Source organism: Somniosus microcephalus, unplaced genomic scaffold, assembly GCF_052327205.1.
Source record: "Somniosus microcephalus isolate GS21.2 unplaced genomic scaffold, FLI_Smic_1.0 unresolved_chr9, whole genome shotgun sequence".
Taxonomy (NCBI): domain Eukaryota; kingdom Metazoa; phylum Chordata; class Chondrichthyes; order Squaliformes; family Somniosidae; genus Somniosus; species Somniosus microcephalus.
Window position 1 is genome coordinate 4,264,585 of NW_028225187.1, and position 14,666 is coordinate 4,279,250.

A 14,666-nucleotide genomic window follows, 5' to 3' on the forward strand; every position below is an offset into this window, starting at 1 on the left:
GTATGGGGCGGATGTGTAGTGCTTAACCCCATTGTTTTTTAAGAACTTCCTGAATTCTTCGGACACAAATTGCGGTCCATTATCAGAACAGATCTGTTCAGGCAGCCCATTCCTGGCAAATATGGTCCTTAATACTGTGATGGTTTTTTCCGTGGTGGTGGAGGACATCTTTATTACCTCCAGCCACTTGGAGTGTGCATCAACCGCGATTAAGAACATTGAGTCCATAAATGGACCAGCAAAGTCGATATGTACCCTTTGCCATGGAGATGAGGGCCACTCCCATGGATGTAGAGGGGCTTGTGGTGGGGCGTTTTGGACCTTCTGCCATCCTAGACAGCTCTTGGTCATTTCTTCGATGTCTCCATCGATACCTGGCCACCACACAAATGCTCTGGCTAGTTCTTCATTTTGACTCCACCCAGATGCCCCTCGTGAAGCTCCTTTAGCACTTTATCCTGGAGTTTGGGTGGAATCACCACTCTGGATCCACACATCAAGGTTCCTCGGCACACTGACAGCTGTTCTCTTCTTTGCAAGAATGCTGGCAACAGTGGTTCGCCATGTGCTGGCCATCCCTTCACCGTTAAGTCGTAGACTCATGAGAGAGTCGGGTCATTTCTCGTTTCCTTTTCAATGGTAGAATTTGTTACTGGCAGACATTCTACTATGGTTGAGTGGAACATCTCCACTGGGTCCACTGTAGGTGCCTCTTCTACCGTTGGCAACGGTAGGCGCGATAAACCGTCAGCATTCCCATGCTGTTTTGATTCTTTGTATTCTATGTCATATTGGTGTGCCCCTAGGAAAAGGGACCACCTCTGTAGCCTTTGCGCTGTCATAATGGGAACGCCCTTTTTAGGGTTGAATATGGAGACGAGGGGTTGATGGTCAGTCAACAAGGTAAATTTTTGTCCGTGTAGGTAATGGTTGAATTTCTTCACTCCCCACACCAGGCTGAGTGCTTCCCTGTCGATCTGGGCATAGTTACGCTCAGCTGAGTTCAATGAGCGTGACGCAAAAGCTATCGGCCGCTCCGAGCCATCAGGGAATCTATGCGATAATACCGCTCCTACGCCGTAAGGGGATGCATCGCATGCCAGTCTGATTGGCAGTGATGGGTTGTAATGAGCCAACACTTCCTTGGACGTGATCAAGCCTTTGCATTTATGGAAGGCACGTTTACAGTCTTCGCTCCATTTCCAAATTACTCCCGTTTGTAGCAGTGCGTTAAAAGGGTGCAGAACAGTTGACAAGTTCGGTAAAAATTTATGATAGTAATTTATCAATCCCAGGAATGACCTTAATTGTGAGACATTTTCAGGTGCTGGGGCTTTTATGACCGCTTCCATTTTTTCAGGTGACTTATGCAACCCTTCTTCATTAATTATATGGCCACAATATGAAATTTGTTTCTGGAAAAATTCGCACTTGGGGCGATTTGCTCATAGGCCCTGTTCTCTCAGCCTAGTGAGCACCTGCTCCAAATTGGCAAGGTGCTCATTGTCGTTTTCTCCTGTTACAAGGATGTCGTCTAGGTAGCATTGAGTCCCCGGAATCCCTTGCAGGACTTGCTCCATAGCTCTTTGCCAGATAGCTGGAGCTGATGCTATTCCGAAAACCAGTCGATTGTAGTGGTACAGGCCTTTGTGTGTGTTTATTGTGAGATACTTTTTAGAGGCCTCCTCAACCTCCATCTGTAGATATGCCTGTGCCAAGTCAATTTTGGTGAAACGTTTCCCTCCAGATAGTGAGGCGAAAATATCTTCTATCCTTGGAAGAGGATACTGTATCGTATGAAGGACCGGATTTACAGTCACCTTGAAGTCCCCACAGATGCAAATTTTTCTCTGTTCTTCAGATGTATCATTATTCAACATTTTCTTCATGACCGGGACGATGGGTGTTGCCCACTCGCTCCAATGTACCTTGGATAACACGCCTGCTTTTTCCAAATTCTCCAGCTCTGCCTCGACTGCTGGACGAATTGCGTATGGCACCGGCCTTGCCTTAAAAAACTTGGGAATTGCCGCATCTTCCACTTTTATTGAGGCGGTGACGCCTTTCAAGGTTCCTAGTTCCTGTTAAAACACTTCTTTGGCGTTAGCCAAGATGTCTTTTAATCGTTCAGGTATGACGTCATCATCATTTTTTTTCTTACTGGTCACCGTCAGTGCCTGAATGGAGTGCCAGTCTAAACGTATCTTCCTGATCCATTCACGTCCCAACAACAGCGGACCACCATCTTGCAGAACGTATAAATACAACTTCTGTATTTCCTTGCCGTTGTATACAACAGGCACCTTTATTTTCCCTCTGGGGTATACTTTCTGCCCCGTTTCTGTCTTCAAGATAATGGATGTGTCTTTCAAAGGTATATGCGGAAATAGCCGCTCGTAATCCCGTCGACTTATGACGGTCAGAGCTGATCCTGTATCTAGCTCCATTTTAATTGGGGACCCCGCTATCGTGAGGGTAACCCAAATGGTCTGGTAATCCTCTTTGGCAATTACATGATGTAATTTGAGACAGCTTAGTCTCTTGTTTCCGGAGTCGCTATCGTTCTTCTGGTCTTCGGAGCTACTGTCCGTCATCATTTGTACCTTTCTGTACTTTTCCTTATTGATTTTTTTTCTGTCAGTGGATTTTTTGTTTCCAGATCGGCATACACGTGCAATGTGTCCCATCTTTCCGCATTGCCTGCATGCTTTGTCCTTGAACCAGCAGTCCCTCTGGTCATGGGTGGATCTGCCGCAGCGATAACATCTCTCTCAACCCTGTGTCATTTCATGGGTGCTGAAGTCCTGTGGCTTTTGCTGTATCTCTGCAGCTCCTCTTGCTGCTGCTTCGTATGATACAGCCACACTGAAAACCTTGTCCAGTGTCAAATCTTTCTCAGAAAGTAGCCTTTTCTGTGTTCCTTCATTTAGGAGACCGCAGACGAATTTGTCTCGTAGAGAATCTGCCAGTCCTGCCCCGAATTGGCAGTGTTTTGACAGCTTTCTTAATTCAGTGAGGTAATCAGCGTTACTTTCATTCTTGTGCTGATTCCTCCTGAAGAATTTGAATCGTTCCGCTATCAGCAGCGGTGTTGGGTTTAAGTGCTCCTGTAGGGTATCAACAATCTCCTTAAAATTCTTGTCCATCGGTTTGGCTGGAGTGATTAAGTTTCGTAACAGCCCGTATGTCCTTGCGCCCATCAGATTTAGAAGTACCGATGCCTTTTTATCATCCTCTACTTCATTCGCTGTGCAATATACCTCCACTCTTTCCACATATGTGGTCCAATCCTCTATATCACTATCGAAAGCAGTAATATTGCCAGTCTTAGGCATCCTGAAAATCAAAAATGGCGCCTCCCACGCTTTCCTTTCTTCCCTGCCAAGAAAAATGGCACCTCCCGCGCTTTCCCGCCGCTGCTGCTGCTGACAACGCTGTTCTCCGCGGTTTTTCAATTACACAGATATTTTTAATAGTTGGAGACTCGTTCCCGCCGGACTCTCTGGGACTTTTCCCTCCCTCTGCTTGGTCCGAACGCCGACCTGCTTTGCAGCGCCGGCCGTCTCCCGAGTGCTCCACCCTCCGTCTCTGTTTGCCTCCGCCTTCCGACTCGCTGCTCGGCCCCGCTGCAGAGCCACCCGATCGAACCCCAGCCCGCCGCCCAGGAAAGATTAGTGCAGTACCTGCCACCAGCCCAGCTAGCTGGTGAAACCACAGTTTTTTTTTTCTTTTTCTTTGACCTTCGTCTGAGGAATCGATCTCCTTGAGGTGCTGCCGAATTGCAGGTAAGTCCATTTCCAATTCGTCGCCACTGTTGTATCCGTGTGTTAATGGAGACACGGAATGCAGGAGTTGGTTTAACAGGTGTTTACTGAACAAAGTCTGGAGGTGAACTAAAAGATACAAGACGCTACACAGGCTTATATACCTGAGTGGTCACTACCAGTATTACAGTAAGAAATCACACAACACCAGGTTACAGTATTACAGTACACAGGGGCTCTTAAAGGTACATACACTACAATTTCTTTCAGCCCCTACAATCTTCCGAGATATTAGCGCTTCTCTAATTCTGGCCTCTTGAGCATCCCCAATTTTAATCGCTCCACCATTGGTGGCTGTGCCTTCAGTTGCCTGGGCCCTGAGCTCTGGAATTCCTTCCCTAAACCTCTCCATCTCTCTACGTCTCTCTCCTTTAAGATGCTCCTCTTTGACCAAGCTTTTGGTCATCTGCCCGAATATCTTACGTGGCTTGGTGTCAAATTTTGTTTTCTAACACTCCTGTGAAGATCCTTGGGACGTTTCATTACATTAAAGGTGCTCTGTAAATACAAGTGGTTGTTGTTGTTTCCTGAAACTAATAACAAATTCCCCAGAGGGAAAAAAATTGTCCTTTTACTCCCAAATATTAAAAAGTTTATTCTACAGAAGCACGGGGTTTATCTGCTTTTATTGATGAATTTAAAAAGTCTCTATTAAAACCTGAGCGAGTGTGTTGTGGGACAAAGAGCCTTGTGTCCAAGACGGGGAATAAAGGCCCACAGCCTCCCCGGGCCCCGGGCCCTGAACAAGGGACTGGAGAAACTCGCTGCCCTGCGGATCAGACAATCAGCCGGCGCTAGTCCCGCCCCTCGGGCTCCCCGATTGGTTGGAGGACCCGCCGCCAGCTCGCTCCTCCAGCCCCGCCCACTGGGTGCCGCTAGTCCCGCCCCTCGGGCTCCCCGATTGGTTGGAGGACCCGCCCACTGGGTGCCACTTCTCCCGCCCCTCGGCTCCCCGATTGCTTGGAGGACCCGCCGCCGGCTCGCTCCTCCAGACCCGCCCACTGGGTGCCGCTAGTCCCGCCCCTCGGGCTCCCCGATTGGTTGGAGGACCCGCCCACTGGGTGCCGCTTCTCCCGCCCCTCGGGCTCCCCGATTGGTTGGAGGACCCGCCGCCGGCTCGCTCCTCCAACCCCGCCCACTGGGTGCCGCTAGTCCCGCCCCTCGGGCTCCCCGATTGGTTGGAGGACCCGCCGCCGGCTCGCTCCTCCAGCCCCGCCCACTGGGTGCCGCTAGTCCCGCCCCTCGGGCTCCCCGATTGGTTGGAGGACCCGCCGCCGGCTTGCTCCTCCAGCCCCGCCCACTGGGTGCCGCTAGTCCCGCCCCTCGGGCTCCCCGATTGGTTGGAGGACCCGCCGCCGGCTCGCTCCTCCAGCCCCACCCCGCTCACTCCCTATTGGTGGGAAGCTCCCGTCAATCAGTCCGCGGGCCCGGGTCACGTGTCTCTGAGGAAGTCTGACCCGCTCCGCGAGGCTGAATCCGCTCCGTTCGATTCCCGGGACCCTCGGACTCCCAGGTTTGTGTTTACCATCAGTTATTTCCCCGTCCCTCTCCGCTCGTCCGTCCAGCTGAAAAAACTCACTTTCGGCTGGTAATTCCCACTCTTCAACCGTTAACGACCGTCACCCAGAGTGTCGCCCCTGAGCATGCGCATTAGCAGCTGGTCCTGGAAATCTGGGCCCCTGAGCATGCCCACTAGCAGCTGGTCCTGGGAGTCTGCCCCTGAGCATGCGCACTAGCAGCTGGTCCTGGGACTCTGCCCCTGAGCATGCCCACTAGCAGCTGGTCCTGGGACTCTGCCCCTGAGCATGCCCACTAGCAGCTGGTCCTGAGACTCTGGGCCCCTGAGCATGCCCACTAGCAGCTGGTCCGAGGAATGTGCCCCTGAGCATGCCCACTAGCAGCTGGTCCTGGGACTCTGGGCCCCTGAACATGCCCACTAGCAGCTGGTCCTGGGACTCTGCCCCTGAGCATGCCCACTAGCAGCTGGTCCTGGGACTCTGGGCCCCTGAGCATGCCCACAAGCAGCTGGTCCTGGGACTCTGCCCCTGAGCATGCCCACTAGCAGCTGGTTCTGGGACTCTGCTGCCCCTGGACATGTCCACTAGCAGCTGGTCCTGGGACTCTGCTACCCCTGAGCATGCCCACTAGCAGCTGGTCCTGGGACTCTGCCCCTGAGCATGCGCACTAGCAGCTGGCCCTGGGACTCTGCCCCTGAGCATGCCCACTAGCAGCTGGTCCTGGGACTCTGCAGCCCTGAGCATGCCCACTAGCAGCTGGTCCTGGGACTCTGCCCCTGAGCATGCCCACTAGCAGCTGGTCCTGGGACTCTGCCCCTGAGCATACCCACTAGCAGCTGGTCCTGGGACTCTGGGCCCCTGAGCATGCCCACTAGCAGCTGGTCCTGGGACTCTGCCCCTGAGCATGCCCACTAGCAGCTGGTCCTGTGACTCTGCAGCCCTGAGCATGCCCACTAGCAGCTGGTCCTGGGAATCTGGGCCCCTGAGCATGCCCACTAGCAGCTGGTCCTGGGACTCTGCCCCTGAGCATGCCCACTAGCAGCTGGTCCTGGGACTCTGGGCCCCTGAGCATGCGCACTAGCAGCTGGTCCTGTGACTCTGCAGCCCTGAGCATGCCCACTAGCAGCTGGTCCTGGGAATCTGCCCATGAGCATGCGCACTAGCAGCTGGTCCTGGGACTCTGCCCCTGAGCATGCGCACTCGCAGCTTGTCCTGGGACTCTGCCCCTGAGTATGCCCACTAGCAGCTGGTCCTGGGACTCTGCCCCTGAGCATGCCCACTAGCAGCTGTTCCTGGGACTCTGCGCCCCTGAGCATGCACACTAGCAGCTTGTCCTGGGACTCTGTCCCTGAGCATGCCCACTAGCAGCTGGTCCTGGGACTCCGCTGCCCCTGAGCATGCCCACTAGCAGCTGGTCCTGGGAGTCTGGGCCCCTGAGCATGCCCACTAGCAGCTGGTCCTGGGACTCCGCTGCCCCTGAGCATGCGCACTAGCAGCTGGTCCTGGGACTCTGGGCCACTGAGCATGCGCACTAGCAGCTGGTCCTGGGACTCTCGGCCGCTGGGCATGCCCACTAGCAGCTGGTCCTGGGACTCTGCCCTGAGCATGCGCACTAGCAGCTGGTCCTGGGACTCTGCCCCTGAGCATGCACACTAGCAGCTGGTCCTGGGACTCTGCTGCCCCTGAGCATGCCCACCAGCAGCTGGTCCTGTGACTCTGCTGCCCCTGAGCATGCCCACTAGCAGCTGGTCCTGGGACTCTGCTGCCCCTGAGCATGCGCACTAGCAGCTGGTTCTGGGACTCTGCTGCCCCTGAGTTTGCCCACTAGCAGCTGGTCCTGGGACTCTGCCCCTGAACATGCCCACCAGCAGCTGGTCCTGGGACTCTGCCCCTGAGCATGCCCACTAGCAGCTGGTCCTGGGACACTGTCCCTGAGCATGTCCACTAGCAGCTGGTCCTGGGACTCTGCCCCTGAGCATGCCCACTAGCAGCTGGTCCTGGGACTCCGCCCCTGAGCATGCGCACTAGCAGCTGGTACTGGGACTCTGCCCCTGAGCATGCCCACTAGCAGCTGGTCCTGGGACTCTGTCCGTGAGCATACCCACTAGCAGCTGGTCCGAGGAATCTGCCCCTGAGCATGCCCACTAGCAGCTGGTCCTGGGACTCTGTCGCTGCGCATGCGCACTAGCAGCTGGTCCTGGGACTCTGCCCCTGAGCATGCGCACTAGCAGCTGGTCCTGGGACTCTGCCCCTGAGCATGCCCACGAGCAGCTGGTCCTGGGACTCTGCCCCTGAGCATGCCCACTAGCAGCTGGTCCTGAGACTCTGGGCCCCTGAGCATGCCCACGAGCAGCTGGTCCGAGGAATCTGCCCCTGAGCATGCCCACGAGCAGCTGGTCCTGGGACTCTGCCCCTGAGCATGCCCACTAGCAGCTGGTCCTGGGGCTCTGGGCCCCTGAGCATGCTCACTAGCAGCTGGTCCTGGGACTCCGCTGTCCCTGAGCATGCCCACTAGCAGCTGGTCCTGGGACTCTGGGCCCCTGAGCATGCGCACTAGCAGCTGGTCCTGGGACTCTGCCCCTGTGCATGCCCACTAGCAGCTGGTCCTGGGACTCTGCCTCTGAGCATACCCACTAGCAGCTGGTCCTGGGACTCTGCCCCTGAGCATGCCCACTAGCAGCTGGCCCTGGGACTCTGGGCCCCTGAGCATGCCCACTAGCAGCTGGTCCTGGGACTCTGTCCCTGAGCATGCCCACTAGCAGCTGCTCCTGGGACTCTGCAGCCCTGAGCATGCCCACTAGCAGCTGGTCCTGGGACTCTGCAGCCCTGAGCATGCCCACGAGCAGCTGGTCCTGGGACTCTGCCCCTGAGCATGCCCACTAGCAGCTGGTCCTGGGACTCTGCCCCTGAGCATGCCCACTAGCAGCTGGTCCTGGGACTCTGGGTCCATGAGCATGCCCACTAGCAGCTGGTCCTGGGACTCTGCCCCTGAGCATGCCCACTAGCAGCTGCTCCTGGGACTCTGCAGCCCTGAGCATGCCCACTAGCAGCTGGTCCTGGGACTCTGCAGCCCTGAGCATGCCCACTAGCAGCTGGTCCTGGGACTCTGCCCCTGAGCATGCCCACTAGCAGCTGGTCCTGGGACTCTGGGCCCCTGAGCATGCCCACTAGCAGCTGGTCCTGGGACTCTGGGCCCCTGAACATGCCCACAAGCAGCTGGTCCTGGGACTCTGGGCCCCTGAACATGCCCACTAGCAGCTGGTCCTGGGACTCTGCCCCTGAGCATGCCCACTAGCAGCTGGTCCTGGGATTCTGGGCCCCTGAGCATGCGCACTAGCAGCTGGTCCTGGGACCCTGCAGCCCTGAGCATGCCCACTAGCAGCTGGTCCTGGGACTCTGCCCCTAAGCATGCGCACTAGCAGCTGGTTCTGGGACTCTGCTACCCCTGAGCATGCCCACTAGCAGCTGGTCCTGGGACTCTGCCCCTGAGCATGCCCACTAGCAGCTGGTCCTGGGACTCTGGGCCCCTGAGCATGCCCACTAGCAGCTGGTCCTGGGACTCTGCCCCTGAGCATGCCCACTAGCAGCTGGTCCTGGGACTCTGCCCCTGAGCATGCCCACTAGCAGCTGGTCCTGGGACTCTGGGCCCCTGAGCATGCCCACTAGCAGCTGGTCCTGGGACTCTGCCCCTGAGCATGCCCACTAGCAGCTGGTCCTGGGAATCTGCAGCCCTGTGCATGCCCACTAGCAGCTGGTCCTGGGACTCTGCAGCCTTGAGCATGCCCACTAGCAGCTGGTCCTGGGACTCTGTCTCTGAGCATGCCCACTAGCAGCTGGTCCTGTGACACTCCTGCCCCTGAGCATGCCCACTAGCAGCTTGTCCTGGGACTCTGCCCCTGAGCATGCCCACTAGCAGCTTGTCCTGGGACTCTGCCCCTGAGCATGCCCACTAGCAGCTGGTCCTGGGACTCTGTCCCTGAGCATGCCCACTAGCAGCTGGTCCTGGGAATCTGCCCCTGAGCATGCCCACTAGCAGCTGGTCCTGGGACTCTGCCCCGGAGCATGCCCACCAGCAGCTGGTCCTGGGACTCTGTCCCTGAGCATGCCCACTAGCAGCTGGTCCTGGGACTCTGCCCCTGAGCATGCGCACTAGCAGCTGGTCCTGGGACACTGCCCCTGAGCATGCCCACTAGCAGCTGGTCCTGGAACTCTGGGCCCCTGAGCATGCCCACTAGCAGCTGGTCCTGGGACTCTGCTACCCCTGAGCATGCCCACTAGCAGCTGGTCCTGGGACTCTGGGCCCCTGAGCATGCCCACTAGCAGCTGGTCCTGGGACTCTGCCCCTGAGCATGCGCACAAGCAGCTGGTCCTGGGACTCTGCCCCTGAGCATGCCCACTAGCAGCTGGTCCTGGGACTCTGCCCCTGAGCATGCGCACAAGCAGCTGGTCCTGGGACTCTGCCCCTGAGCATGCCCACAAGCAGCTGGTCCTGGGACTCTGCCCCTGAGCATGCCCACTAGCAGCTGGTCCTGGGACTCATGGCCCCTGAGCATGCCCACTAGTAGCTGGTCCTGGGACTCTGGGCCCCTGAGCATGCCCACTAGCAGCTGGTCCTGGGACTCTGCCCCTGAGCATGCCCACTAACAGCTGGTCCTGGGACTCTGCCCCTGAGCATGCCCACTAGCAGCTGGTCCTGGGACTCTGGGCCCCTGAGCATGCCCACTAGCAGCTGGTCCTGGGACTCTGCCCCTGAGCATGCCCACTAGCAGCTGGTCCTGGGACTCTGGGCCCCTGAGCATACCCACTAGCAGCTGGTCCTGGGACTCTGCCCCCCTGAGCATGCCCACTAGCAGCTGGTCCTGGGACTCTGCCCCTGAGCATGCGCACTAGCAGCTGGTCCTGGGACTCTGGGCCCCTGAGCATGCCCACTAGCAGCTGGTCCTGGGACTCTGGGCCCCTGAGCATGCCCACTAGCAGCTGGTCCTGGGACTCATGGCCCCTGAGCATGCCCACTAGCAGCTGGTCCTGGGACTCTGCCCCTGAGCATGCGCACTAGCAGCTGGTCCTGGGACTCTGGGCCCCTGAGCATGCCCACTAGCAGCTGGTCCTGGGAATCTGCCCATGAGCATGCGCACTCGCAGCTGGTCCTGGGACTCTGCCCCTGAGTATGCCCACTAGCAGCTGGTCCTGGGACTCTGCCCCTGAGCATGCCCACTAGCAGCTGATGCTGGGACTCTGCGCCCCTCAGCATGCCCACTAGCAGCTGGTCCTGGGACTCTGCTGCCCCTGAGCATGCCCACTAGCAGCTGGTCCTGGGACTCTGCCCCTGAGCATGCCCACTAGCAGCTGTTCCTGGGACTCTGCGCCCCTGAGCATGCCCACTAGCAGCTTGTCCTGGGACTCTGTCCCTGAGCATGCCCACTAGCAGCTGGTCCTGGGACTCTGCTACCCCTGAGCATGCCCGCTAGCAGCTGGTCCTGGGACTCTGCTACCCCTGAGCATGCCCACTAGCAGCTGGTCCTGGGACTCTGCTACCCCTGAGCATGCCCACTAGCAGCTGGTCCTGGGACTCTGCCACCCCTGAGCATGCCCACTAGCAGCTGGTCCTGGGACTCTGCCCCTGAGCATGCCCACCAGCAGCTGGTCCTGGGACTCTGCCCCTGAGCATGCCCACTAGCAGCTGGTCCTGGGACTCTGTCCCTGAGCATGTCCACTAGCAACTGGTCCTGGGACGCTGCCCCTGAGCATGCCCACTAGCAGCTGGTCCTGGGACTCTGTCCCTGAGCATGCCCACTAGCAGCTGGTCCTGGGACTCTGGGCCCCTGAGCATGCCCACTAGCAGCTGGTCCTGGGACTCTGTCCCTGAGCATGCCCACTAGCAGCTGGTCCTGGGACTCTGGGCCCCTGAGCATGCGCACTAGCAACTGGTCCTGGGACGCTGCCCCTGAGCATGCGCACCAGCAGCTGGTCCTGGGACTCTGCCCCTGAGCATGCCCACTAGCAGCTGGTCCTGGGACTCCGCTGCCCCTGAGCATGCCCACTAGCAGCTGGTCCTGGGACTCTGCCCCTGAGCATGCCCACTAGCAGCTGGTCCTGGGACTCTGCCCCTGAGCATGCCCACTAGCAGCTGGTCCTGGGACTCCGCCCCTGAGCATGCGCACTAGCAGCTGGTCCTGGGACTCAGCCCTTGAGTATGCACACTAGCAGCTGGTCCTGGGACTCCGCTGCCCCTGAGCATGCCCACTAGCAGCTGGTCCTGGGAATCTGCCCCTGAGCATGCCCACTAGCAGCTGGTCCTGGGACTCTGCCCCTGAGCATGCCCACTAGCAGCTGGTCCTGGGACTCCGCCCCTGAGCATGCGCACTAGCAGCTGGTCCTGGGACTCTGCCCTTGAGTATGCACACTAGCAGCTGGTCCTGGGACTCTGCTGCCCCTGAGCATGCCCACTAGCAGCTGGTCCTGGGACTCTGCCCCTGTGCATGCCCACCAGCAGCTGGTCCTGGGACTCTGGGCCCCTGAAGATGCCCACTAGCAGCTGGTGCTGGGACACTGCCCCTGAGCATGCCGACTGGCAGCTGCTCCTGGGACTCTGCACCCCTGAGCATGCCCACAAGCAGCTGGTCCTGGGACTCTGCAGCCCTGAGCATGCCCACTAGCAGCTGGTCCTGGGACTCTGCCCCTGAGCATGCCCACTAGCAGCTGGTCCTGGGACTCTGCCCCTGAGCATGCGCACTAGCAGCTGGTCCTGGGACTCTGGGCCGCTGAGCATGCCCACTAGCAGCTGGTCCTGCGACTCTGGGTCCATGAGCATGCCCACTAGCAGCTGGTCCTGGGACTCTGGGCCCCTGAGCATGCCCACTAGCAGCTGGTCCTGGGACTCTGCCCCTGAGCATGCCCACTAGCAGCTGGTCCTGGGACTCTGCAGCCCTGAGCATGCCCACTAGCAGCTGGTCCTGGGACTCTGCAGCCCTGAGCATGCCCAACAGCAGCTGGTCCTGGGACTCTGCCCCTGAGCATGCGCACTAGCAGCTGGCCCTGGGACTCTGCCCCTGAGCATGCCCACTAGCAGCTGGTCCTGGGACTCTGTCCCTGAGCATGCGCACTTGCAGCTGGTCCTGGGACTCTGGGCCCCTGAGCATGCGCACTAGCAGCTGGTCCTGGGACTCTGGGCCCCTGAGCATGCTCACTAGCAGCTGGTCCTGGGAATCTGCCCATTAGCATGCCCACTAGCAGCTGGTCCTGGGAATCTGCCCATGAGCATGCGCACTAGCAGCTGGTCCTGGGACTCTGCCCCTGAGCATGCGCACTCGCAGCTGGTCCTGGGACTCTGCCCCTGAGTATGCCCACTAGCAGCTGGTCCTAGGACTCTGCCCCTGAGCATGCCGACTAGCAGCTGTTCCTGGGACTCTGCGCCCCTGAGCATGCCCACTAGCAGCTGGTCCTGGGACTCTGCTACCCCTGAGCATGCCCACTAGCAACTGGTCCTGGGACGCTGCCCCTGAGCATGCGCACTAGCAGCTGGTCCTGGGACTCTGCCCCTGAGCATGCCCACTAGCAGCTGGTCCTGGGACTCCGCTGCCCCTGAGCATGCCCACTAGCAGCTGGTCCTGGGAGTCTGGGCCCCTGAGCATGCCCACTAGCAGCTGGTCCTGGGACTCCGCTGCCCCTGAGCATGCGCACGAGCAGCTGGTCCTGGGACTCTGGGCCACTGAGCATGCCCACTAGCAGCTGCTCCTGGGACTCCGCTGCCCCTGAGCATGCGCACTAGCAGCTGGTCCTGGGACTCTCGGCCGCTGAGCATGCCCACTAGCAGCTGCTCCTGGGACTCTGCAGCCCTGAGCATGCCCACTAGCAGCTGGTCCTGGGACTCTGCAGCCCTGAGCATGCCCACTAGCAGCTGGTCCTGGGACTCTGCCCCTGAGCATGCCCACTAGCAGCTGGTCCTGGGACTCTGCCCCTGAGCATGCGCACTAGCAGCTGGTCCTGGGACTCTGGGCCGCTGAGCATGCCCACTAGCAGCTGGTCCTGGGACTCTGGGTCCATGAGCATGCCCACTAGCAGCTGGTCCTGGGACTCTGCGCCCCTGAGCATGCCCACTAGCAGCTGGTCCTGGGACTCTGCCCCTGAGCATGCCCACTAGCAGCTGGTCCTGGGACTCTGGGCCCCTGAGCATGCCCACTAGCAGCTGGTCCTGGGACTCTGCCCCTGAGCATGCCCACTAGCAGCTGGTCCTGGGACTCTGCAGCCCTGAGCATGCCCACTTGCAGCTGGTCCTGGGACTCTGCAGCCCTGAGCATGCCCACTAGCAGCTGGTCCTGGGACTCTGCCCCTGAGCATGCGCACTAGCAGCTGGTCCTGGGACTCTGTCCCTGAGCATGCGCACTAGCAGCTGGTCCTGGGACTCTGGGCCCCTGAGCATGCCCACTAGCAGCTGGTCCTGGGACTCTGGGCCCCTGAGCATGCGCACTAGCAGCTGGTCCTGGGACTCTGGGCCCCTGAGCATGCTCACTAGCAGCTGGTCCTGGGAATCTGCCCATGAGCATGCCCACTAGCAGCTGGTCCTGGGAATCTGCCCATGAGCATGCGCACTAGCAGCTGGTCCTGGGACTCTGCCCCTGAGCATGCGCACTCGCAGCTGGTCCTGGGACTCTGCCCCTGAGTATGCCCACTAGCAGCTGGTCCTAGGACTCTGCCCCTGAGCATGCCCACTAGCAGCTGTTCCTGGGACTCTGCGCCCCTGAGCATGCCCACTAGCAGCTGGTCCTGGGACTCTGCTACCCCTGAGCATGCGCACTAGCAGCTGGTCCTGGGACGCTGCCCCTGAGCATGCGCACTAGCAACTGGTCCTGGGACGCTGCCCCTGAGCATGCGCACTAGCAGCTGGTCCTGGGACTCTGCCCCTGAGCATGCCCACTAGCAGCTGGTCCTGGGACTCCGCTGCCCCTGAGCATGCCCACTAGCAGCTGGTCCTGGGAGTCTGGGCCCCTGAGCATGCCCACTAGCAGCTGGTCCTGGGACTCTGCCCCTGAGCATGCCCACTCGCAGCTGATGCTGGGACTCTGCCCCTGAGCATGCCCACTAGCAGCTGGTCCGAGGAATCTGCCCCTGAGCATGCCCACCAGCAGCTGATGCTGGGACTCTGCCCCTGAGCATGCCCACTAGCAGCTGATGCTGGGACTCTGCCCCTGAGCATGCCCACTAGCAGCTGGTCCGAGGAATCTGCCCCTGAGCATGCCCACTAGCAGCTGATGCTGGGACTCTGCCCCTGAGCATGCCCACTAGCAGCTGGTCCTGGGACTCTGCCCCTGAGCATGCCCACTAGCAG

The 14,666-nt window shown here is 59.2% G+C and overlaps 1 long non-coding RNA gene across 1 annotated transcript in view; it reads left to right on the plus strand.

The window, feature by feature from the left end:
- The first annotated feature begins 5,163 nt into the window (after nucleotides 1-5,163).
- LOC147084237 (uncharacterized) overlaps nucleotides 5,164-14,666 on the plus strand; it is a 204,919-nt gene continuing 195,416 nt past the window's right edge. The window contains exon 1 of the long non-coding RNA XR_015075851.1: nucleotides 5,164-5,337. This is a non-coding gene — a long non-coding RNA (uncharacterized LOC147084237). The remainder of the gene's footprint in view (nucleotides 5,338-14,666) is intronic.